Source organism: Schistocerca piceifrons, chromosome 1 (assembly GCF_021461385.2).
Source record: "Schistocerca piceifrons isolate TAMUIC-IGC-003096 chromosome 1, iqSchPice1.1, whole genome shotgun sequence".
Lineage (NCBI taxonomy): Eukaryota > Metazoa > Arthropoda > Insecta > Orthoptera > Acrididae > Schistocerca > Schistocerca piceifrons.
The window spans coordinates 1,037,243,077-1,037,269,385 of record NC_060138.1 but is presented as its reverse complement, the minus strand read 5'-3'; positions in this window follow the sequence as shown (position 1 = coordinate 1,037,269,385).

The following is a 26,309-nucleotide window of genomic DNA, read 5'->3' as shown; positions in this document are numbered from 1 at the left end:
TCTGTAGGAATCAACATGGATTCCGGGAACAGCGATCGTGTGAGATCCAACTCGCTTTATTTGTTCATGAGACCCAGAAAATATTAGATACAGGCTCCCAGGTAGGTGCTATTTTCCTTGACTTCCGGAAGGCGTTCGATACAGTTCCGCACTGTCGCCTGATAAACAGAGTAAGAGCCTACGGAATGGAATATCAGACCAGCTGCGTGGCCGGATTGAAGCGTTTTTAGCAAACAGAACACAGCATGTTATTATCAATGGAGAGACATCTACAGACGTTAAAGTAACCTCTGGCGTGCCACAGGGGAGTGTTATGGGACCATTGCTTTTCACAATATATATAAATGACCTAGTAGATAGTGTCGGAAGTTCCATGCGGCTTTTCGCGGATGATGCTGTAGTATACAGAGAAGTTGCAGCATTAGAAAATTGTAGCGAAATGCAGGAAGATCTGCAGCGGATAGGCACTTGGTGCAGGGAGTGGCAACTGACCCTTAAGATAGACAAATGTAGTGTATTGCGAATACATAGAAGGATCCTTAATTGTATGATTATATGATAGCGGAACAAACACTGGTAGCAGTTACTTCCGTAAAATATATTGGAGTATGCGTGCGGAACGATTTGAAATGGAACGATCATATAAAATTAATTGTTGGTAAGGCGGGTACCAGGTTGAGATTCATTGGGAGAGTCCTTAGAAAACGTAGTCCATCAACAAAGGAGGTGGCTTACAAAACACTCGTTCGACCTATACTTGAGTATTGATCATCAGTGTGGGATCCGTACCAGATCGGGTTGACGGAGGAGATAGAGAAGATCCAAAGAAGAGCGGCGCGTTTCGTCACTGGGTTATTTCGTAACCGTGATAGCGTTACAGAGATGTTTAGCAAACTCAAGTGGCAGACTCTGCAAGAGAGGCGCTCTGCATCGCGGTGTAGCTTGCTCGCCAGCTTTCAAGAGGGTGCGTTTCTGGATGAGGTATCGAATATATTGCTTCCCCCTACTTATATTCCCGAGGAGACCACGAATGTAAAATTAGAGAGATTCAAGCACGCACGGAGGCTTTCAGTCAGTCGTTCTTCCCGCGAACCATACGCGACTGGAACAGAAAAAGGAGGTAATGACAGTGGCACGTAAAGTGCCCTCCGCCACACACCGTTGGGTGGCTTGCGGAGTATAAATGTAGATGAAAAACTAAATATCATTTGTCTTTCCTCATTTTAAAAACAAGTTCTCAAAAAATAGTTTTTGATTCTAATGTTTTGTAGTATACTTAGATGTTAATATTAACGATTAACGATATTATTGTGTGTGGGTGGGGTGGGTAGTGGGGGGGGGGGGGGTAGGAGCGGAACGGGAGTACTACCTAATAGCTGATTGCACTGAGGAGTTGTTTCAGAAAATTCCAGGCAAACGAGGTTCGGAGATTTGCCAGTGTCAAAGCCAGACTGGCGCGACTAATCCAGTCTGCAGGTGCCATCTCTGCCGGCATCCAGCTCCCAGCGACTTAACTGCGACCTAAAAGCCGCGTTCCTCGGTGCTGAGATCGCAACTACCTATAATTACATACGACATTGTGTTCTGGCGCACCACAGATTTGCATATAGATCGAGTTTCGACTTTGCAATGAGTGTGTGTCCGAACTGGCACACTCAGTTTGTAACACGAATCTTTGTATCTTTCTGAGGACATTGCTTTTGAAACTCAGGCAAACTACATACTCTGAGGACCACTGTAAAGCATACGGCAAAGTGTAGTTAGTATTGTATCAAATGTTAAGGTTTCATCTGATTCTAACCATGCAGTCAACGCATGAAGAACAACTACTTAAATCTCTGAGACGGCTGTAATTAATCTAAGCTTGTCTTCGCGATCCCTGCGGGTTGTATGCGAGGGGACTGAATTATATTTCGTTAATATTAGTTCTTGAACACTGTAAGTAGTACTAAGCGTGGTAATTGGCGTATTATCTTCAAGCATATGCCAAGTCAGGTTTTTCGCAATTCCACGTCGTTCTTCCGTGAGTCAGCCAGACCTGTGACCATGCATGTTGCTCTTCTTTGAAAACGTTCAACATCTCGATTTAGTCCTATTTGCTGTGGGTCCCTCACAATTACCAACACTCTAAGACGGGAAGTAGAAATGTTTTGTAATCAGTCTCTTTTGCAGACTGGCTGCATCTTCGGAGTGTGCGAACAATAAACATGCTTTACCTACGACAGACTCTATGTGATCAGTCCATTTCATAACCGTACAAACCATTACACCCAGGTGACTTGCAGTAGTTGACTGACTGCAACTGTGATCATTGATATTGTATTGTGGCATACTAAGATTTTGCATTTCGTGACGTCACAAATTTACATTTCTGTACATTTAAGAATCTTTCCAACCAGGTACAAGTCGTATCAAGATTGAACTGGATATTTGTGCAATTTTTTGTTTAGCTAGCACTCCATTACACCTAACTGCCTCATCTGCAACAAGTCTAAGGTTACCATTAACACAGTGTAGTCGACCATTAAAGTACGACATGAACACTTCCTTGGGGGACGCCTAATGTTTCTTCTACTTCTGTCCATTATTTTATACACAAGATAACATTCTGCTTCCTCCCTAACAAGAAATCCTCTTTTTAATTAATTGATTGAAGGCAGTTCTTTTATTTTTTTTATTTTTTTTAAATTTTTTTTGTTTTATTTCAATGACTTGTTTCCTGTCCTTGAGTCCCTTTCAGACATACTGGCGTCCATTTGTCGCATTTGATGCCTGGAGGCCACTATTTAATATCAACCTCTATACTTAGCTCATTCATAACCCGCCAGGGTAGCGGAGAGCGCTAATGCGCTAGGCGCGCCGGTCTCGGATCGAATCTTCCCGGCGGATTAACGACGAAAGCAAAAGCCGGCTGGCCTGGATGAAGTTTTTAGCGGTTTTCCACATCCTGCTAGGTGAATACCGGGCTGGTCCCACGTTCCGCCTCAGTTGGGGAACGTCTGCACTATTTCGTGGCTTATACTAGACCCCCAAGTGGTCTTCCCGGTGGACTTGGTGTGGCGACAGGAAGGGTATCCGGCCACCCTTTGACCCTAACATCGCCAAATCCATAGTAACAAGGCCGACCCCGCGTTTAAACGGGACAAAGGACCAAAGAAAATGATGATGATACTTAGCTGAGTCATAGGATACATCTGGATACATTCTGGATACATCATGTCACATTTCGCATTCTTTCCTGGAGCGATCACTCAGTCGAAGGACATTTTAGCCAGCTGAAAAGCTGCTTGAATATATACGAACCACGGGCCGCTGTGGTGGAGCGGTTCTAGGCGCTTCAGTCTGGAACCGCGCTGCTGCTATGGTCGCAGGTTCGAATCCTGCCTCGGGCATGGATGTGTGTGGTGTCCTTAGGTTAGTTAGGTTCAAGTAGTTCTAAATTCTAGGGTACTGATGACCTCAGATGTTAAGTCCCCTGGTGTAAAACTCCTCTCTGGAGTCGTTTCAAAGACGCTTCTCTCACTGGATTCTGTGTATCCTATTCTGTCCACCGCCTGATTGTGGTTTAATTTATTAACTCTCCCAGGAAGACTGAGCAATCAAACAAAGGCTTATTAAATGATATTATGTTTCATTTTTTTGTGGTCCATAGGAAATCATGACCCGTATTTATTACGTTTTTCCCTTCACCCTACCCTATGTGTGCGTGAGTGTGACTGAATGAGTGTTTTGACGTGTGGTTTCGGGTTTCTTTTGTGGGGGACGCAGAGTTGGTTGTCGTCTGCTAGGAGCAGGTGATGTTTGCTTCTCGTATGGAGGGTAGCACGGGATGACCAACTTAGGATCCCAGTACCTGGAAAGAGAGGTTTTGCCCTTTTAGCCTCAGGCTGGTTTGTCTGTCAGGTTGGTGGCGGAAGCCTACCCCTCTGGTAGCTTCCGTTGCACCGCTAGTTAGGTGAAGCTGAGTGGACACTTTGCAGTTAGCGGTTGGTGAGTACACTTCGTAGCTCCTAGAGAGGAAGGTTTCTGTTGATAGGAAATACGTCGAATTAGAACTTGCCTATGTTAAATTCATGGCATATTTAAGTACTTCAGCTTAACTGAATCGTGTGTATTTATGTATTTTCGGAATGTGGCATAATTATTTTGTTAAAAATCAGCGATGACGGTGGTTGAAATTAAAAGTGCGGAAGTTGCTTCGTTCCTTTTGGACCGTCGTGAGTATGGTGAGTATGTAGATGGAATGATTGAAGTATTGTGTTCTACTTGCCTTTTGTGTGTTTCTCCTTTTTAATTGCACGATTCTACAACATTTTTGCGAATTATTTAGTTAAACTTTTTTATTGAGGCACCAGTCATATGTATTCATAGGATGTGCATCAATATCAGTAATGAAATAAATGTGCTACGTAAAACATAAACTCTGCGTCCTTTATCTTTCTCATTGATGCCAGTTTTAAAATTAATTCTCTATTCCCTGATTTTTTTAAGTTAATGTACTTGCTTGTGATGAACAAAAATGGGAGAAAAAATCGAAGAGAACGGTGTACTGTCTCAAAATTAAGAAATTATCACATTTAATTAAGCTCATTGATATACGACATACAACGCTGTTCACCTTGCTAGTTGCTTTAAAAAAATTGGATTTTTATAATTAAATTATTAATTTAATTCAACTGATAATTTCCAGTTCGGTCTTTTATTAATTGTTAGGAAGGGCTTGGGCTGGTGGCGACCCTGTAATTTTTGAATTTGTAATTGTCCTTGTGAAGTGGCTTAACCATAAATTGCGGACAAAGGTTACATCTCCATTATTCATGGTACGTAACGTATGTACAGCCTTGGCTAGTATCCGTTTACAGTTCTACAGACATACTTTACAAGTGCTTAGTGCCATTTGAACCATTTTATATACGAACTGACCAAAAGTCTCCGAATACCCATATGTAATGCGGAATTGCCCACCATAAGTCACTAGAGACGGACCCGCCAGTACAAAAGGAGGCGGGGAGTATTTCGTCGTCAGTAGAGAAGCAGTGACAGCAGAGTGGTTCGGTCAGGAGAGCTCAGAGCTTCGAACATGGACAAGTCGTCGGACGTCACCTGAGTAACAAATCCTTCAGACACATTTCAATCCTTCGAAAACTCCCCAAGTCGACTGCTGGTGTTGTGATCGACAAATGTGAAGGAAACCTGGACCAGACAGACATTATGTAGACGGACAGCGACCGCCAAGTACAGCTAGCACAATGAGTGTGCGTGGGGAATTAAAAAGCGCGAGTAGAATGGTCGAGCAGACCCTCATAAGGCGCACGTTCCTGTAGTCAGTGCTGAATGACGCAAGCGGCCGTGTAAAGAGTGACGCCGTTGGACCGTGGATGAATGGAAGAGAGTGATTTGGAGTGATGAATCACGCTACATCCTGTGGTAATCCGACAGAAGGGTTTGGTTCTGTTGAATGCCTGGAAAAAATTACCATCATATAGAGTACGCACGGCGAAGTATATAGGAGGTTGTGTTACGGTATGGTTGTTTTACGTTGCTGGGGTGTGGGCTAGGATGTGATCCCCTTATTGTGCTTGATAAAATGATAAGTGTGGAAGGTTATGATGATATTTCTCAGCTTTATGAACTGCGTACAGTTCGGAGACGATGACTGTTTACATCATCATGACAACAGACTCCTTCATAAAGCAGCGTCTGTGAGACAATTGTCCGTAGATAATAACATTCTTGAAATGGATTAGCCTGCCTAGAGTCCCGACCTGAACCCAATGCAACTTCTTTGGGACGAATTAGGGCATCGACTTCGCTTGAGTCCCCATGGTCCAAAATCATTACCTTCTCTAGTTTCGGCTGTTGAGGAAGAATACGCTGTCATTCCTCCATAGACACCCAGACACTGCACTGAAAGTATCTGCAGCAGAGTTCAAGCCGTCATAAAAGACAGTGGACGTATCAATGTCCACTGGTAGGTGTCGATTGTGTGTATTGAACCGGGGACCTAGAAACGGCCGGCCAGTGTGGCCGAGCGGTTCTAGGCGCTTCAGTCTGGAACCGCGCGACCGCTACGGTCGCAGGTTCGAATACTGCCTCGGGTATGGATGTGTGTGATGTTCTTAGGTTAGTTAGATTTAAGTAGTTCTAAGTTCTAGGGGACTGATGACCTCAGAAGTCCCATAGTGCTCAGAGCCATCTTTTGAACCTAGAAACGACGGGGAGGCTTCGCCCCGCCGTAGCAGAGACAGTGTTAGCGCAGCAATCGCCGACATAGTGTAACTGAGGCGGAATAAGAGGAACCAGCCCGCATTCGCCGACGCAGATGGAGAACCGCCTTAAAAACCATCCACAGGCTGGACGGCACACCGGACCTCGACACTAATCCTCCGGGTGGATTCGTACTGGTGACTGGCATGCCTTCCCGCTCGGGTAGCAGCGCAATAGACCGCGCGGCTAGCCGGGCGGGCGGTCGATGTCGATACTTATCGTCAGACAATGCACGTATGAGTTGTAAAATTCAAATGTTCAAATGTGTGTGAAATCTTATGGGACTTAAATGCTAAGGTCATCAGTCCCTAAGCTTACCCGCTACTTAACCTAAATTATCTCAGGACAAACACACACACCCATGCCCGAGGGAGGACTCGAACCTCCGCCGGGACCAGCCGCACTGTCCATGACTGCAGCACCTTAGACCGCTCGGAGTTGTAAAATTAACACGCAAACCGCGGAGCTACATCAAATGGAATGTTAGCTCCAGGATTTGAGGCACATCTCCTGTCGACAACAATTGTGCTTCGAACATAATTTTTCCCTCAGGCACTCAGTGTTTTCTGTTATACATTTACGTTTTCAAATTTTAGTCAGTTCATACATACTTCAGTGTGTGTATCCCCATTTGTAGGATGGCCTCTTTTCCCAAAAATAGGTGTCCTTTTATGAATATGAGGGAATCCGACTTGCGAAACAATCAGTCGTCAGTAGCGTTTCGTTCCTGTTCCTCTCTTTCAGAGAGGTGTTGTACAGTGTCAACTGTAAAGCTATGATGTCTGGATTAATAGCTGACTAGAAACATGTGACGACTAAAAGCAGATAAACGTATTCATAAAGTTTTGAAACTGGCAGCGTGGTCAGCGGCTGTTTGCAAAGTAAAATTGAAGCAATAGCAGCCATCGGGCGCAAAAGAGGAGTTTTTTACCTAGGGTTCGGCACTGCTATTAGTGCTTTCACCAGAAGAAAAACACTCAAACTGGCATTCCACGTGTAAAACTAAGCATCAAGCGATAAAGCTTTAGTCACAAAATTTTTAAAACAGAATACATAGAAGGCAAGGCACTATGGGCTGCTCACACGCTTCGAGCTACGGTAGCATCAAACTGAACGTGTATGAGCAGCCCACAGTGGCTTGCCTCTTACGTATTCTATTTTAAAAATTTTTTGACTAAAGCTTTATCTCTTGACATTTAGTTTGATGCGCGACACGTCAGATTGAGTGTTTTACTTCTGATGAAGGCACTCTTAGCAGTGCCGAAACCTAGGTCAAAACACTCCTGTTTTGCGACCGAGGGCTGCTATTGCTTCAATTTTAAATATACTCAACCATTTTTAATTTAACTGAAATAACCACAAAAACACAGACCAAATTTGCGCCATACGATGGTTCCGAGTGCGTTATAGTGTTTTAGATGCGGTCCATTAAAAAAATTAAGTTGAAAAAGTAGTATTAAATGGCGTAAACCAAATTTAAAAACTTCAGTGGCCATATAAGGACATAAACTGCTTATTTGGCTCACAACTTTTACGGTTGGTGTTGGTTTTATGAATTTCCCATCGTCACACCATTGTTACAAGAAAATTCTTAAATGCTTTTAACTAGTAAAATTATCTGTGCTTTTAATGTCTCATACTACTTCCCAATGGCGACTTTTATCAGGAGTCTGATAGTTAAGTGTGTTTTCCGACAAGTATTGCATTACTTTATCGATTCTAGTACTGTATAGGCGTACGGCTTCCAGACGGATGCAGGTTTTCGATTTGATGCACTTTGGAGGCAGTACTTGGCTGAAAAGAAGGAATACTTGGACAAATAATACGCTACTGACCTCTTCTGGGTGCCATCTGCAAATGACGTTTTTGTAAAGATTATTATCAAAATAAATTTACGCTGTCAGTACTGAGATCGGCTTGTTACACACAAGTTCATTTCATCAACTGACACCTCCCTGCGGCCTGGTATGTGTGTCGTGACGTTACACACGTGAAAGAAGAAAACAAACATGTAATAAATGTACAACATTTTCGATGTGAAGTGAGCGCATTAGCCGACGAGTTGAGAATTCATTTTCGCTGTGACTAATATTTTATTTTTCATCGGGGCAACTACGCGCGCGGCCGCTAACATAAAATGGTAGCATACCTTTGGCGCGCCGATTTGTTTAAAACCGAAACGTGTGGCTTTGACGTGTGCTGAAACACAGACCGATTTTCAGACTAAATTACTCCGTTTGTGCAAACAAATTTATAGGGAGTCTGCCATGAAATTAAAATCTTCATTAAGAGCTTGCTCTATGGCTAAAATATTTTTGACCCCGCGTTTAATTATAGCATAGTGGAGCTTAATTAATTTCGCTGTAAAATTTTGGGACGGCTCGCACTCGTGACAAGTACGGATTATTGCAGCGTAATGTTATTGCTTAGGATAATTAAGGGCGGTAATGCACATCAGTTTGTCTATGGCGCATTATAAAAGCAAATACCGGTCACAGTGCGACTGCAGGGCTGTTTTCTGTCACAAAGTACTGCGGTTACCGGCGTAACTTAATCAACTCTCGTATGATAAACCGTATTCGTCGGTAACATGGTGAACTCTTCGCTGTGAAAAATAATACTTTCAACAAAAATCAAGATTCGCTTTCGGCTGTTAATAAATCGACTTCTAAATCAATTTCTTCTTGAGGCTACTTTATCCAGTCCTAGTAAGTCTGGATCGCTGGTGCCGTTTCTAGTAGAAACATCGATAAACAGACCTCTTTCAAACAAACGAGCAGTAACAACAGCGGAAGTGATCTATATGGGTGCGTCGTCTAATGTTATTCGGTCTGTTCTTATTGTGTACTAATGGCATTAATGTAACAATGAAGTAGTAAAAGGGGCCAAGAAATTACTGTTCGTGCAATATATCGCTCTTAAAACACGAGGCAGGATATTAAGGTAATAAGCTTACAAAAGTCTGTCACCCTTAAAACGCCATCTAAAATACAACAAATCAAATCCAGATGTTAGTCGTGCCCAGTCCCTACTCCGTGTGATGCAACGCATAAAATTCCAAACGACTTAACCTACCTATGAATGCTTTCACTTACTTGTGTGACAGTATTAATCCTTCTGGTGCTATTTATAACCATTAATATAACTACGAGGGTGAGTCAAATGAAAACCTTAAATATTTTTTAAAATATTATTTATTGTGCATAAGTGGTACAAATCTGTATCACTTTTCAACATAATCTCCCCCACGCACAATGCAAGTCCTCCAGCGCTTACAAAGTCCATAAATTCCTTTAGAAAAAAATTCTTTTGGTAGTCCGCGCCACCACTCATGCACTGTGTGGCGTACCTCTTCATGAGAACGGAACTTCTTTCCTCCTATTGCGTCTTTGGGTGGTCCAAACATGTGGAAATCACTTGGGGCAAGGTCTGGTGAGTATGGTGGATGAGAAAGACACTCAAAATGCAGGTCTGTGATTGTTGCAACTGTTATATGGACAGTGTAGGCCCTTGCATTGTCATGTTGCAAAAGGACACCTGCTGACAGCAATCCAAGTCGCTTTGATTTGACTGCAGGTCGCAGATGATTTTTTTAGGAGATCTGTGTATGATGAACTGATGACAGTTGTCCCTCTAGGCAAGTAATGCTCCAAAATGACGCCTTTTTCGTCCCAAAAGAGAGTCAGCGTAACCTTCCTTGCTGATGGTTCTGTTCGAAGCTTCTTTGGTTTTGGTGATGAGGAATGGCGCCATTCCTTGCTCGCTCTTTTCGTTTCCGGTTGGTGGAAGTGAACCCAGGTTTCGTCCCCAGTAACGATTCTTGCAAGAAAGTCATCACCTTCTCGTTCAAAGCGCCGAAGAAGTTCTTCACAAGCATCAACACGTCGTTCTCTCATTTCAGGAGTCAGCTGCCATGGCACCCATCTTGCAGACACTCTGTGAAACTGGAGCACATCATGCACAATGTGGTGTGCTGACCCATGGCTAATCTATAAACATGCTGCAGTGTCATTGAGTGTCACTCGGCGATTTTCCTTCGCTTTGGCTTTAACTGCTGCAATGTTTTGTGGAGTCACAACTCATTGTGCCTGACCTGGACGAGGAGCATCTCTCACTGAAGTCACACCATTTGCGAACTTCCCCTCCATTCGGAGACTTGCTGCTGTGACAAACCTGCATCATCGTACTGAACCTTCATTCGTCGATGAATTTCAATAGGTTTCACACCTTCACTACGCAAAAACCGAATAACAGAACGCTGTTCTTCCCTGGTGCAAGTCGCAAGTGGGGTGGCCATCTTTATACTGATACTGCGACAGTATGTGTACATCTGCACTATGCTGCCACCTACAGACCGTTCTGCACGCTGTTTGTAGCACGCTTACCAACTTACAGGATAACGGCGCGAAATTTCGATTTCTTATTACAAATTTAAGGTTTTCATTTGACTCACCCTCGTATTTTAATTAGTACCTAACAATTTTCATTACTACTCTTACATGCTTAAAAGTGTGCAGGATTAACTGTACCAGATCGCATGAGTACCATAATTTTATCCGCTAAAATAACCCATACATATTATAAAAATGTGTGTTTCTGTATACGTGTGTTTGCTCCAAATCGCCTCCTAAGCCACTCTGCCGATTTCAACCAAACTTGGTTCACATATGACTTACGTCTGGAAAGATTTGATGTGGCCGTAAGAACCACCTATCCATCAAAGAGATGGTGGTAGGATTAAAAAAGAAGTGCAGCCGACGTATCGTGACTACCCAGAATTTATAAATCTCGTATCTGAGAACGAGAACACTTCGTAACTTACAGCAAACTTTACACATAATTTTAAACTCCGTGAAAATTTTTCTCGCTGACATCCCTCACAAAACGGTGAAAGGACATAACGTTATCGTTTACAATTTCGCTGTTCATGTAGCAAAATTGGTAGAGCACGAATGACGTTTTAATTTATTACTTCTTTACTGCCAATTCTATTCGCGACACACTTATTAGACAGTGTTCACAAATACTACTGAATGTACCTGAAAAATTATGTCATTGTACGACGCAAAAATCAGCAGATATGGCGACATAAACACTGAGATGCTTGAAAAGCAGATGCATCACGTGTGGCGTTTAATTTTACTACTAATCTGCTCCTAACTCTACTCGCAACACATTTCGCAGACAGTCTCCACATATGCCGTTAAATTTACTCACAAAATTGTACCATTGTACGGCACATAGCTCAGCAGATACGACGTGGCAAACATTGAGCTGCGTGAAAACGAAGCCGCAGGGTGAAATTCTCTAGACCTACAAATATCTGTGAAATATGTTAAATATATGTGAAATGTATGACATGTGCATATCCTCCTAAACTCCTGGATCGATTTCAACCAAACTCGGTGTACATGTTACGTGCTGTCTGGAAAGAAATACTGTGGGGGTGAGAATAGCAACCTCTTGTCCGGGTGAAGTTGATAACGTGGAGAGAAAACGGATGTAGGAATGGATGGACTGGCAGAGAGGAGGAAGGAGGAGATTGGCGCAGATACGAGGGAGGAGGAGCGGGCAGAAAGAAGGGGAGGGGAAAATGAACTGAGAAAGGGAAGAGGAAGAAACGGGCAGGGAAAGGGAAGAGGAGACAACGATGTGAGGATGGCCTGGGGGAGACGGAGGAGTAAACGGAGAGATAGGGAGGAGGAAGACATTGAAAAAGATAGGAGAAAGAAGAAAATAAGAAGAAGAGTAATCATCATCATCATCAACACTCTTTCTTTCATAGTTGAAAGTTGATGACCCATCATACAATGGTCTTAACAATATGTCTCCATTTCTTCGAAGCTTCTGCATCTCAAAGTAGCTGACCACGTATTTGGTATGTCTTCTCCTTTGTCTGGCCTTTTGTCTTCTCCGTGATCTTCCCTTCGATCTTCTCCCTTCCACTTTGCCTTGGATGATTGTCTTTTCCAAGTTATCCCCCTGTCGTCGAATGTGACCAAAGAACTACAGGATACGCTGGAAACAGATACTGGACAACCTTTTCTTCCCCCGTGTTCTTGAAGGATTGATTTGTCCATCAAAAAATGGCTCTGAGCACTATGGGACTTAACTCCTAAGGTCATCAGTCCTCTAGAACTTAGAACTACTTAAACCTAACTAACCTAAGGACATCATGGATTCGAACGTGCGACCGTAGCGGTCACGCGGTTCCGGACTATAGCGCCTAGAACCGCACGGCCACCCCGGCCGGCATTTGCCCATCCATGACATTCTCAGTGACCTACATGTCCACATCTCAAAAGCACTATGAATGACAACTGTAAACACTAGGGATTCCAGTACTCACAATTTGGTATGTCTTGTTAGGGTTTGGTTTTTCAAATCACTGTCAGTTTCGATGCAGCCTCCCTATCCAGAACAATCCTACGTAGTAGTTCCTGTGTAGAGCCACCCTCTTTCTGAACCATTGAGCCGAGGTAGACAAAGTGATCAACTTCTTCATACTCAGATAGTACATCAGTAGCTGGTAGTGTCTCCCCTCTGTGAATTATCATGAACTTGGTCTTTATCTTATTAACTGACAATCCAAGTTTCTCGCTTTCTCTCTTAACTCTATCTAGTACTTCCTTCATTTTCACTTGTGATACTGCCCGCAGTGTGGTGTCATCAACAAATCTTAAATTATTGATTCTTTGTCCTTCAATTCTGATCCCACCAGTCCAGCCATGAAGACTTTTTCACATAACATATTCTCCGCAGATGTTAAATAGAACCGCCGACAGAATTTTCCCAGTCTAACTTCTTTTCGCGGTTCAAAAGGACTTGCAGTAGTTTTATCTAGTCTGATTATTGCCTAACTATCAGAGAAGAGATTTCCGATAAGGGAAATAAGATGCTCAGGAACGCCCATTTCAGCTAGTATGTTCCACAGTTCTTTCCATCGACCACAGCCAAAAGCCTGGCTATAGCCCAATAAAGAAAGAACTAATGAGGTACTGAATTTCCTACATTTTTCCAGTTAGTTGCCTGACAATGAGAATCTGCTCTCGCGTTCCTTTATTATGCACAAACCAATCTTGCTCTGGTGGTATTTCTTGATCTAAGTGGGTTCTCAGGCGTTCTGGATGACATTTAGAAGAATCTAGCTGGCATGTGAAATTAATGAAATGCTTTTCACAACGCTGTGCACTTCCTTTCTTATTCCAGTCTTCTAACAATGTTCCGTTATTCCATATACTGTTGCATATTTCGTATATGATTTCCGAACCAAAATCTCTACGTGCTTTGATCATTTAGGCAGTAATAAAGTCATTGTGCTTTGTTATTTTTCTATTTAGCTATAGCTTTTAGGACTTCTTCTATCAAGATATTAGGTTCCTTCTCTGCTGGGTTATTTGGACGACAAGTTTTCTGTTTTAATCTCAGTGTAACTTGTTTCAATACGTTCTCCACCGACCAGCAGCTAGTTCTATATTGGTTGGAGATGTGCCATCCTCGTCTTCTATAACCCATGTTCTTTTTTTGAAGGATCGTGCTAGTTTATTTTATCGAACATGCACTGGTCTTATTGCAGTCCCTGAGTTTCTCAATTCTCTCGTATATTTTACTGATGTAATTTATTTTGTCTCATCGGCAGATTCTCTGTATTAATGCCGGTAACTTGTGGTACTGCTGGGATCCCTGTAATCCTCTCGTATTCAGTACTTTCCTCATCTCAATTTTTTCTATGGTTTCATAAGTAAGCTAGTTATTTTTATTCTTTACGTTTTTGCTATTTCCTCTGCTGTTTTTACTAATGTTTCCTTCAGCAAATTCCATTTCTCTGCAGATGTCATGTTATCTGACTCATGGATCGAAAGTGTTTCTTGGACTCGATTCCTAAAAATTTCTGTTTCAGCCTTTTGCTCTAATCTTGCTTTTGGAGGTGTTCCTTTACGTTTTGACAATTTCATTCTGAGTTCAAGACACAGAAGCTGATGGTCAGAGCCACAGTCGGGACCAGGAAGAATCTTAATGTCTTCAACCGACGATCTCCATCTTAAGCCAAACAATGATTAGTCTGTCTGATTACGGTATGTTCCACCTGGTGCGATCCAGGTGTAAAACCTTCATGGATGGTATTGTATGAAAGGGTTGGTTATAGGAAGCTTATTTTCCTAACAAAAGTGAATGAGTCGATCTCCACGATCATTTCTTTTGCTAAACCATGACAACCAAGCACTTCATTTGATGAGTCCCGCTTCCCTACCTTAGCATTGAACTATGGTAACTTCCTAGACTCATAAAATTCATCTAACCCTTCTTCATGAGCTGTTGAAGTTGGTGCGTATGTCTGTATTACATTCAGCTTGCAAGATCTACTGTTGAGTTTCACTAGTATTATTTGGTCACTAACAAGCTTGTAGTAAATCACTGGGGCATTCCATCCCTTGTGTACAGCAAGGCAACATAATTGTTATCTAATCTACCAAAAAAATATACTGTAATGCCGTTTAGCTGATCTTACGTAACCAGTGCCATTCCAGTGAGTCTGTTAATCCTAATATCCCGATTTTAGTTCGCTGGTATTCCCTTTCCACAATCTGCAACTTCCCAATTTCACATAATCAACACCTACATCTACATCTACATCCATACTTCGCAAGCCATCTAACGGTGAGTGGCGGAGGGTACCTTGAGTACCTCTATCGGTTCTCCCCTCTATTCCAGTCTCGTATTGTTCGTGGAAAGAAAGATTGTCGGTATGCCTCTGTGTGGGCTCTAATCTCTCTGATTTTATCCTCATGGTCTCTTCGCGAGATATACGTAGGAGGGAGCAATATACTGCTTGACTCCTCGGTGAAGGTATGTTCTCGAAACTTCAACAAAAGCGCGTACCGAGCTACTGAGCGTCTCTCTTGCAGAGTCTTCCACTGAATGATCCTGTAACGAAGCGCGCTGCTCTACGTTAGATCTTTATATCTCCTCTTTCAACCCCATCTGGTACAGATCCCACACTGGTGAGCAGTATTCAACAAGTAGGCGAACAAGTGTACAGTAACCTACTCCTTTGTTTTCGTACTGCATTTCCTTAGGATTCTTCGTATGAATCTCAATCTGGCATCTGCTTTACCGACGATTAATTTTATATGGTCATTCCATTTTAAATCACTCCTAATGCCTACGCCCAGATAATTTATGGAATTAACTGCTTCCAGTTGCTGATTTGCTATATTATAGCTAAATGATAAAAGATCTTTCTTTCTGTGTATTAGCAGCACATTACACTTGTCTACGTTGAGATTCGATTGCCATTCCCTGCACCATGCGTCAATTCATTGCAGATCCTCCTGCGTTTCAGTACAATTTTCCATTGTTACAGCCTCTCGATATACTACAGCATCATCCGCAAAAAGCCTCAGTGGACTTCCGATGTTGTGCACAAGGTCATTTATATATATTGTGAATAGCAACGGTCCTACGATACTCCCCTGCGGCACACATGAAATCGCTCTTACTTCGGAAGACTTCTCTCCATTGAGAATGAAATGCTGCGTTCTGTTATCTAGGAACTCTTGAAACCAAACAATTGGTCTGATAGTCCATATGCTCTTACTTTGTTCATTAAACAACTATGGGGAACTGTATCAAACGCCTTGCGGAAGTCAAGAAACACGGCATCTACCTGGGAACCCGTGTCTATGGCCCTCTGAGTCTCGTGGACGAATAGTGCGAGCTGGGTTTCACACGTTCGTCCTTTTCAAAATCCATGCTGATTCCTACAGAGCAGATTTCTAGTCTCCAGAAAAGTCATTATACTCGAACATAATCCTTGTACATTTAAGTCGCAGTCTTCTTGCACATTCCACTGGATGTTCGTAATTTTGATTATGCCTTCACCCCCCCCCCCCCCCCCACACACACACACACACCCGTCCTGAAGATCCGACGGAGGGACTGTCATAAAGGGAGTTCCGGTAACACGACCTTGGTTCGCTGTCAGGCCTTTTCGAGAGTTGCAAGTTTATCAGTCTATCATCTATCTTTCTTAATGGCTCATTTTTAGTCTTCCGTGTTGGTTTTAGTTTCGCAGTTAACAGAACTTAGAGAAGCAGGTTTCACCGCATTGTGCTTCTGATTACGTGATCTCGTGTGGGTTGGAAATATGTTGCTCGTTTTCTGATTGAGGTCTCCTCGCATCCGTAACATTGGGTCGGGTGCGGCCCAAATTATTCCATATTTGGTATTGTTTCATATAAAACAGAAGCTGGTGACGTCACATGGTGTTCTGTGGCCTTTTATGCATTTGTTACTGCTTGTGTGGGAAATGCATGATTTAAGTGCATGTCAATTATATTTCCTTTACTCTACAACTGTTTGCATCCGTTTCCCGTACATCCTCGCATTTGATGGAGAACTGTATGTTAGCAGGTATTGACAGTGTTGGTATTCAGCTTTATTACATCATGTCGCGGAGTGAGTACGTAATTCTGCTTTCAGTGATGTTGCTTCTTGGCAGTGAGTGCCATGCGTTTCACAGTGGTTTGCTGAGTATCGATGTAGATGTAGATATGGGATGAGCATGCTTCGTAGTCTTGGTGACTAGGGCGTTCCTCCTTGTAAGTGCTGAAGATGTGACAGAAGTTAGGCAAATGTTTTCACACGTTATTAACAGGTATTACAAAAAAAATGGTTCAAATGTCTCTGAGCACTATGGGACTTAACTTCTGAGGTCATCAGTCCGCTAGAACTTAGAAACACTTAAACCTAACTAACCTAAGAACATCACACACATCCATGCCCGAGGCAGGATTCCAACCTGCGACCGTAGCGGTCGTGCGGTTCCAGACTGAAGCGCCTAGAACCGCTCGGCCACACCGGGCGGTGCAGGTATTACAAACATTATATTTTAGCAGAAGTGAACGAAACTCTTGGTGGCCTCCACTAAATGCGAGTGTACGAAAAATAGATGGGAACAGAAATGACGTGGAATAGGAGCAATATACTTACAATACGTTCAAATCGAGCAGTTCGCATACAGATTCGTAACAATTAACAAACAGAATCAAGTCCACAGAACACCATGCGACGAAAGCAGCTTCTGTTTCATATGAAAAAAAAACCAATATGGAATTATTTAGCCCACCCAATATTACGAATGAGAGAAAACGGTAAGCCAGAATACGAGAAACCTGTTTACAGGGCAATTTAAAGAGTGCATTACACACAAGAAGGTCGAAATCAGGAGAATATTTTCCACTTGATAATAGCCACATGGTCGACATTACAGTATTGAATTTTACAAACAAATACACTTCACCACCAGACCCACCCACAGAGTATAAATGAAAAATACTATAATCTATATTCGTAGTTCGCAGATCAAGACTTCAGATTGTCGCGCCATAATTTACGGAATTCCAAGTACACTGCCAGGCCACTGGCCGTTCCGGTTTCCGTATAGTAATGTGGGCCTTGCACTTCTGATATTTTGAAGTTCTGTGGGGCCGACGCCACGCCTGAAACCGCCGTTTCTGCGTCTTTAAAACTTTCGCTCAATGCCCAAAACCGGCCTCCGTGCCTTACTAAATGTGTACTCCTCTTCTCCGCTAAATTTGTTGCTGTTTGTTCTAATTTCTGCCGTTTCTTTTGTAACAGAATCCCAGTATGACAGTGTTCGAGCCAAAACTCTCGTCTTTTCGGGTTGTATTTTATGGCCGTTTCTGGCATCAATCTGCTCGCCATTCGATTGATGGTGGACAGACAGAGACACGGCAGCGCAACAGCGTGCGAGTTTGTGCAAGGCGATGTCTAGGTGCTGTTCCAAGCACGATCGCGTAACTCGAGGAGGTGCCGACTTAGAGTCGAACAAGACACGAAGAACGGTTGTTGATGACCTGAATGACGTCTCTGTTGCAGCGCAGAGTAAAAACCTTACTTTTCCTCCAGCACTGCCACTTTTTCCAGTATTGGATACTGTTAGTGGAAACAGCGATGCATTGGGTATCTGTCGCATGATACAGCTAAGGACGTCAGACTACTAGCCGTATGCTAGCAAAAGCTAAGGCACCGAAATCCAGCATTAGCCGGGAGAAACGACAGAGCTTACGCCTATCAGATGAGAACGTGGACTTGGTTATTTTGCCGGCCGATAAATAAAATGCCACTGTGGTCCTGAACACCGAAGATTACCCTCTTAAGGTGCTGAATGTATTACCGGAAGCTTAGTCGCGACCATCGTCAGAAAGACGAGGAAATTAATAAAGGACTCTGGAATGCCAGAAGAAGCGACGAAATTAATGTCACGTACCGCCAGACCTCCCAGGTTTATGGATTGCCAAAGAAATACAAGGAAAATGTTCTTGTGAGGCCTATAGTTACTGCTATTAGATCACTCACCTATATATTGGCAGAACACCGGACAAAATTATTGGTACCCAACTTGGACACTGCATACATCACGTTGTTAACTCGCAATCATTCGTTGACTCAGGAAAATAAAGATAAGCCAAACCAACATAGTGAGTACTCTGGGCATTGTGTCACTTTTTACGAGGGTGCAGGTACAAGACATGCTGAATCTTTTGGCCCAACAGTTTCCACCTGAGGTTATAAATCTGTTCTAACGACAAAGTACTTTCTGTACCACAACAAAGATTATAAGATGATGGATGACACAGTCATGGGATCCCCACTGTCTCTGGCCGAGACGAGCTTTTTCAAGGAGCACTTTGAGGTGCAAGCTCTGAACTCCGTGTGGTTTCGTCCATCTTGGATATGGCCACACAGATAAAATGCACTGCAACCGTTCGTCGACAACATGAATGATATCCATCCGAAAATTAAATTTACTATCGAGTTGGAAAGGGATGGCAAGCTTCGATTCTTCGACGTTTTAGTGGAGCGGATGACAGGAGCCCGGCTTGGTCATTCACTTTACAGGAAATCTACGCCCACTGAGCGGTACTTAAGCGGCGTTGAACACGTTGGTACACCGAGCCAAATCTATTTCTGACGACCATGATCAAGGGTCTGCGTTTAAGCATTTGAAGTGCGTGTTCAGAGAAAATGGGTACAGCAAGGAACAAAATTCAAAATCTTTTAAGTGCCACCAACGGAAGATGCCTCGTGAATCGGTGGAAGAGGAAAAGCCAGTTGCAATGCTTCCATAGTGTGCAGCAACTACTACAAGACAGGCCCCCCCCCCCGCCCCCCTCCCCCACTCGGTTGGCCGTGCGGTCTAGCGCACGGCTTTCCGGGAGGGAAGGAGCGCCGCGCCGGTCCCCGGCACGAATCCACCCGGCAGATTTGTGTCGAGGTCCGGTGAGCCAGCCAGTCTGTGGATGGTTTTTAGGAGGTTTTCCATCTGCGTCGGCAAATGCGGGCTGGTTCCCCTTATTCCTCCTCAGCTACACTACGTTGGCGATTGCTGAGCAAACAAGTTCTCCACATACGCGTACACCACCGTTACTCTACCACGCAAACATAGGGGTTACACTCATCTGATGTGAGACGTTCCCTGTGGGGTCCACCGGGGTCCGAACCGCACAATAACCCTGGGTTCGGTCTGGGGCGGCAGCGGGGTGAGATGGACTGCGGTAGTCGTCGTGGGGTTGTGGACCACTGCGGCTGCGGCGGGGACGGAGCCTCTCCGTCGTTTTTAGGTCTCCCGTTAACATAACATAACATAACTACAAGATAGGACGCGTGCTAAAGAGACTTGCTTGAGCCCACTATTCCAGCCCAATCCAAGATAAGAGATATGTTACGCCCCGTTAAAGATAAGATAGGTTTTCGAGTTCCTGGCGTGCATGGTGTCTCATGTGAATCTAGTAGCATTTAGATAGGTCAGACTATTCGTTACTGGGCGTTGTGCAGAACATTCACTGCATATTAAACAAAGAGAAATTTAGAAGCCGGTCGACGGTGAACATTGCCTAGAAAACGAGGATAAAATCTGAAAACACTAGAGAGTTGGCTCAAACACCATCATACTAGGATTCTGCTTTAAAACCAACATACTACTTAGACAGTATTGCTCATCCAAATACAGCAAATCACTGCCCTCTATATAATTGACATAAATTCTCTACCTAGTGTTACATTAGCAAAAACGACGTAACTCAAATGGTGGCCATTGTAGTAATTTAGAAAGAGAATCCTCACCACAAGTCTACCAAGGCAGCATGTCACAGGGAAATCGATGACTCGATTTACGATCCCCAAGTATGAGAATCGTAGTGTAATATGGTTTCTGAATGAAAAATCCATCTTAGCGAATTTTGCAGACAGTTAACCGTAGATTATGGAAAATGTAACGAATGTAGCAGCAGGGCGAAAACGGCGCATCATGTTTAGTGGTAGACAAGCGACCATGCAAGATGAAGAATGAACTGTCTGTAATGGGAAAATAACAGCCTCTTCTCTTATCACCAAACAGTCTAAAAAAGTTTAATGTTAAGTGTGGTGTCACCGCCAGACACCACACTTGCTAGGTGGTAGCCTTTGAATCGGTCGCGGTCCGTTAGTATACGTCGGACCGGCGTGTCGCCACTATCAGTGATTGCAGACCGAGCGCCGCCACACGGCAGGTCTAGAGAGACTTCCTAGCACTCGCCCCAGTTGTACCGCCGACTTTGCTAGCGATGGTTCACTGACAAATTACGCTCTCATTTGCCGAGACGATAGTTAGCATAGCCTTCAGCTACATCATTTGCTACGACCTAGCAAGGCGCCATTACCAGTTACTATTGATGCTGTAAAACATGTACCATCAAGAGCGATGTTCACCAATTATGGATTAAAGTTAAGTATTCCAGCAGCTACGTACGTTTTTGTGTACGTTTTTGGCTATTCTCATTTCCGTGTCCTGTTTCAGACCCCACGCCAGCCTGCGTGAGCTTAAACGCGTGCCTTTCGGCTTCCTCCTAGTGGATTGGCTGTCTTGCCAATCCACAACAGTTTGGCGACGAGCCAATTCGCGTTCGTACCTATACTACCCTGATTTACTTGTGTAATGGCTTCGTCACAATCTCCAGATGTACTCTCCGAATTTTATCGCTTACAGAATCAGCAGACGCAGGCCTTATTGGATGCCCTTGGACAGCTCGTCCAGGGTGAACGTGCTATGCAAAACGATGCGGCGGCCGCCGCTCCACCGCTCCCGCAGCCACAACACGCAGTTGCACCAACTTTTCGTCCTTTTGATGCGGCACTGGAAAGCTGGACGGAGTGGTCACGCCAATTTGGGTTCCATCTCACCGCCTACAGAATTCAAGGTAATGAGCGGCAGCCTTTTCTCCTTTCTTGCGTCGGAGTGTCCACGTACCGTGTGATAGTCAAACTGTTTCCCCGACGCGACGTAGCAACTCTGTCCTACGAAGAAATTTTGTCTGCATTAGATGCATATTTCAAAGAATCAGTCAATGTCGTTGCAAAAAGGTATACCTTCTTGCGTACAAAACGGACGGCAGATCAGACTAATCGGGAGTGGGTTGCAACCTTGCAAGGCCTTACTAGGGATTGTGTTTTTGAGTGTCAATGTGGACTCCCTTATTCCGATGCTATGGTACGTGATGAAATTGCACAGAACGTTTCTGATGTTCGTATACGGGAACAGATTTTGAAACTAGTCAATCCCTCCCTTCAACAAGTGATGGACGTATTGGATCGGCAGGACACACTTGACTTTGCTCAGGAATCATTTGAAACTTCGCCACCCGTGTGTCAGGTTAACCAGCCCGCCGTGCGAGCTGCACGGAACAGTAACCAGTCCTCGCGCCCGGCCGCGCCAAAGCCGCCTGGCTCTCAGCCATGTGTACCGTGCCAGCACGCAAATGCAGTGAAATCATGCCCGCGGTGTGCTACTAGACATTCGTGTGAGAATTGCCCGTCACGCCAGGCTATTTGCTTTTTCTGTAATAAAAAAGGACATGTTCAAAGTGTTTGCCAGAAAAAGCTCAGATCGGACACTCACAACCATACCAGGCCCTTTGCTTCGCGCCGGAATCGAAATCGAACCAAGGATACTCAGGCTCGTGAAACTTCGCCTATGGAAATTCATATAGTTCATTCCACTCCGCCCAGTGCCACTCTCTCTAAAAGTGACTGTGTTCGTCCCACAAATAGTGTGCGTCGAAATCGCCGGAAATCCCGTCAAGTCGCAAGTGATTCTGTACCAATGTCTGTTCACGTTGCACGAGACAGTCGCTCTTGTCGTCAGCAGGACAATAAACTTTTTGTAGATATGGACATTAACGGCATAGTGATACCATTCCAGCTCGATACCGGAGCTGCAGTTTCATTGATCAATCACGACACGTACACACAGCTGGGCACACCTCCGTTGTGTGCCGCCAATTTTAAGTTACGTAGTTATTCAGGACAAGCGATTCCTGTGTTAGGACAGTGCAGCCTTCTTGCAACATACAAGGGACAAACAAAACTTGTGTCATTTTACGTCCTTCGTTCTTCTGCTGCAGTGAACTTGTTTAGTTTGGATTTGTTTCAGTTGTTTAACTTGTCTATAGTCAATCAGGTCTTATCCGTGAACCAGACTGTGCCTTCAGACAGTGTTTCTCGTCTACGTGAAGAATTTGTAGACATTTTTGCACTGGGCCTTGGTTGCGCTAGGAACTATAAAGCACATTTGGACCTGAAAGTAAACGCGCAACCGAAATTTTTCAGAGCGCGCAATGTTCCCCACACATTGCGTGATGAGGTCGCAAAAACATTACACGATTTGGAATCGCAAGGTGTAATTGAACGTGTGCAGGCTTCTCTCTGGGCATCACCCTTAGTAATTTTGCAAAAACCTTCCGGAAAATTGAGACTTTGCGTGGACTTCAAGGCAACAGTGAATCCACAACTAGTGACTGCGTCTTTTCCTTTACCCCGCCCGTAAGATCTTTTTGACAAACTGTGCACGGGTAACTATTTTTCGAAATTGGACCTAGCAGATGCGTACTTGCAAATACCGGTGGTCGAAGAATCCCAGCGCGTCTTGGTGGTTAACACGCATCTTGGTTTGTACCGATTCAAACGACTGTCATTCGTGTGTGCATCCGCCCCTGCATTGTTTCAGCAATATCTACAAACTGTTTGTGCGTCGGTCCCTACTGCAGCAAACTATCTGGACGATATTGTGATCTCCGGAAAGACGGAAGAAGAACATTTAGCCAATCTCAGAACATTATTTCAGGTCTTGCGACAAAATGGTCTTCGGTTGCGGAAGGACAAATGTGTGTTTTTTGCTCGTGATTTACCCTATTTGGGACATGTACTCAATGCCCAAGGAATACATCCCAGTCCAGAGCACCTCCGTGCCATACAAGACTTGCCTTCGCCGCAGAATTTGAAGCAGCTACAGAGTGTGCTGGGAAAAATAAATTGTTATCGTCGCTATGTGCGCCACGCCTCTTCCATTTCAGCTCCGCTTCATCGCTTACCCCGTAAGGGTGTTCCGTTCGTCTGGACGACGGAATGCGAACGCGCCTTTCGCCAGTTGAAATCGACGTTGCTTTCCAATACTTGCCTTACGCCATTCGATCCCCGGAAGCCCCTTTTGTTGATGGTGGATGTCTCGGATTTCGGGATCGGTGCTGTGCTTGCGCACAAAGATGGTTCGCACGATCGCCCTATTGCCTTTGCGTCCAAATTGCTCTCGTCTGCGCAAAGAAATTATTCACAGATCGAGAAATAAGCATTGGCTCTCGTATTTGTTGTTACAAAGTTTCGTGATTTCTTGTATGGTCGTCACTTTACCATCATCACAGACCACAAACCTTTGACATCGCTTTTCATCCCACCAAGCCTGTATCTCCACGTACAGCGCAGAAATTCATTCGCTGGTCTATTTTCCTCTCGCAATACCGCTACGATATCTTGTATCGGTCCACTGCTAAGCACGGAAACGCCGATGCGTTGTCCCGTTTGCCTGTTGCTGAGGATAGAGCATTCGATTCCTCCGAAATTGCTTGCATGTTCATTGATTCGGAAACCGATGACGTGGTCGAATCGTTTCCGATTGATTTTCGTCGTGTCGCTACAGCCACAGCTGCCGACCTTGTCCTGGCTACCGTTCTGCGTTTCGTTGCTACTCAATGGCCCTTGTCAACGTCACGGATCGGGGATCCGTTGGTTCGCCGATTTTTTGCTCACAAGGAGAGACTTTTTGTACGACGTGGTGTTTTGCTGTTGCGTTCTGATAATGATCAGTCCAGGGTCGTGGTCCCAAGTTCGTTACAGTCCTCTGTCTTACAGCTTCTCCACCAAGGACATTGGGACATAGTGAGAACGAAACAACTTGCTCGTCAGCACTGTACTTGGTTCGGAATCGATGCTGCGATTACCCAAATGTGCTCTTCTTGCATGGTGTCTGCCGAACAACAATCAGCACCACCTCGGAAATTCTTTGCATGGCCAAAAGCCACTTCCCCTTGGCAACGCTTACACATCGATTTTGCTGGTCCGTTCTGGAATGCTCGATGGTTGGTTATTGTCGATTCATTCAGTAATTTTCCTTTTGTTGTCCGGATGTCTTCCACGACGTCATCTGCCACCATCCAAGCGTTATCCGCTATCTTTTGCATTGAAGGTCTTCCACAGACTATTGTTTCCGACAATGGCCCACAATTCATGTCCGCAGAATTTCAGTCATTCTGCAAGGCCAATCGTCTTCAACATCTGACGTCCGCGCCGTTTTCGCCAGTCAAACGGTGCCGCTGAACGTTTGGTCAGGACTTTCAAGTCACAGATGTTGAAGTTGAAAGAGTCGCATTCTCGGGAGGACGCGTTATTGCTCTTTTTGTCCTCGTATCGCTCTCAGCCTCGAGATAGTCGCTCGCCGGCTGAGTTGCTTCACGGTCGCCCTCATCGAACCTTGATGTCTTTGCTACATCCGCCGCATCAGGTTCCTGTGCAGCGGCAGACACCTGCTTTAGCCCCAGGCGACGTTCTCTACTACCGCAACTATCGAGGTTCACGGCGTCGGCTCGCGGGGCGCATTCTTCGCTGCCTCGGCCGCGCTATGTATCTGGTTTTGGGGGCCTCTGGTGAGGTGCGTCGGCATCTCAATCAGCTGCGCCTCTGTCGTCGCACGGGATCTGCCGCTCCCTGTCTGCTTTCAGTGACGGTGCCGTCCGGTCAGCGCCCTGGGGACCCATCTACTGGCTCGCCTCAGCCCCAGGTGTTACCGACGCTCCCTTCCATTTTTGCCTCATGGCGACGCGCCCCCGCCGCCGCCGCCGCCTGTTCTCCTGCCGGCGACGCCCGCAGTGGACGCGTCGCTGCAACCGCCGGGCGCCTCCCTGGGTCACGCGCCGCCGATCGCTTCCCGTGACCAGTTGCCCTCCGCAATGGAACTCTTGCCCGCTCCGGACAATATGTCGTCTTCGCCTGTCGGGTGCCCCGACTCGATGGAGGTCGACCCTTCGGCCGCTCCTGTCTCTCTAAGAGCGCATACACCACATGTTGGCGTGCACCCTGAAGCAGGTTTTCAGGCGTTTCCTAGCTCCCCTCGAGCCGAATGGCAGGGTGCGGGTGGCACAGCCTCGCCTGTTGTTAGGCTCCCCACCTCGTCGCATACGCCAACATGGGGTCCTCTCCACGGCGGGCGGAAGCCTTATGCCACAACCGTCCGCCGATTTGCGGGGGAGGAATGTGGTGTCACCGCTAGACACCACACTTGCTAGGTGGTAGCCTTTAAATCGGCCGCGGTCCGTTAGTATACGTCGGACCCGCGTGTCACCACTATCAGTGATTGCAGACCGAGCGCCGCCACACGGCAGGTCTAGAGAGACTTCCTAGCACTCGCCCCAGTTGTACAGCCGACTTTGCTAGCGATGGTTCACTGACAAATTACGATCTCATTTGCCGAGACGATAGTTAGCATAGCCTTCAGCTACATCATTTGCTATGACCTAGCAAGGCGCCATTACCAGTTACTATTGATGCTGTAAAACATGTACCGTCAAGAGCGATGTTCACTAATTATGGATTAAAGTTAAGTATTCCAGCAGCTACGTACGTTTTTGGCTATTCTCATTTCCGTGTCCTGTTTC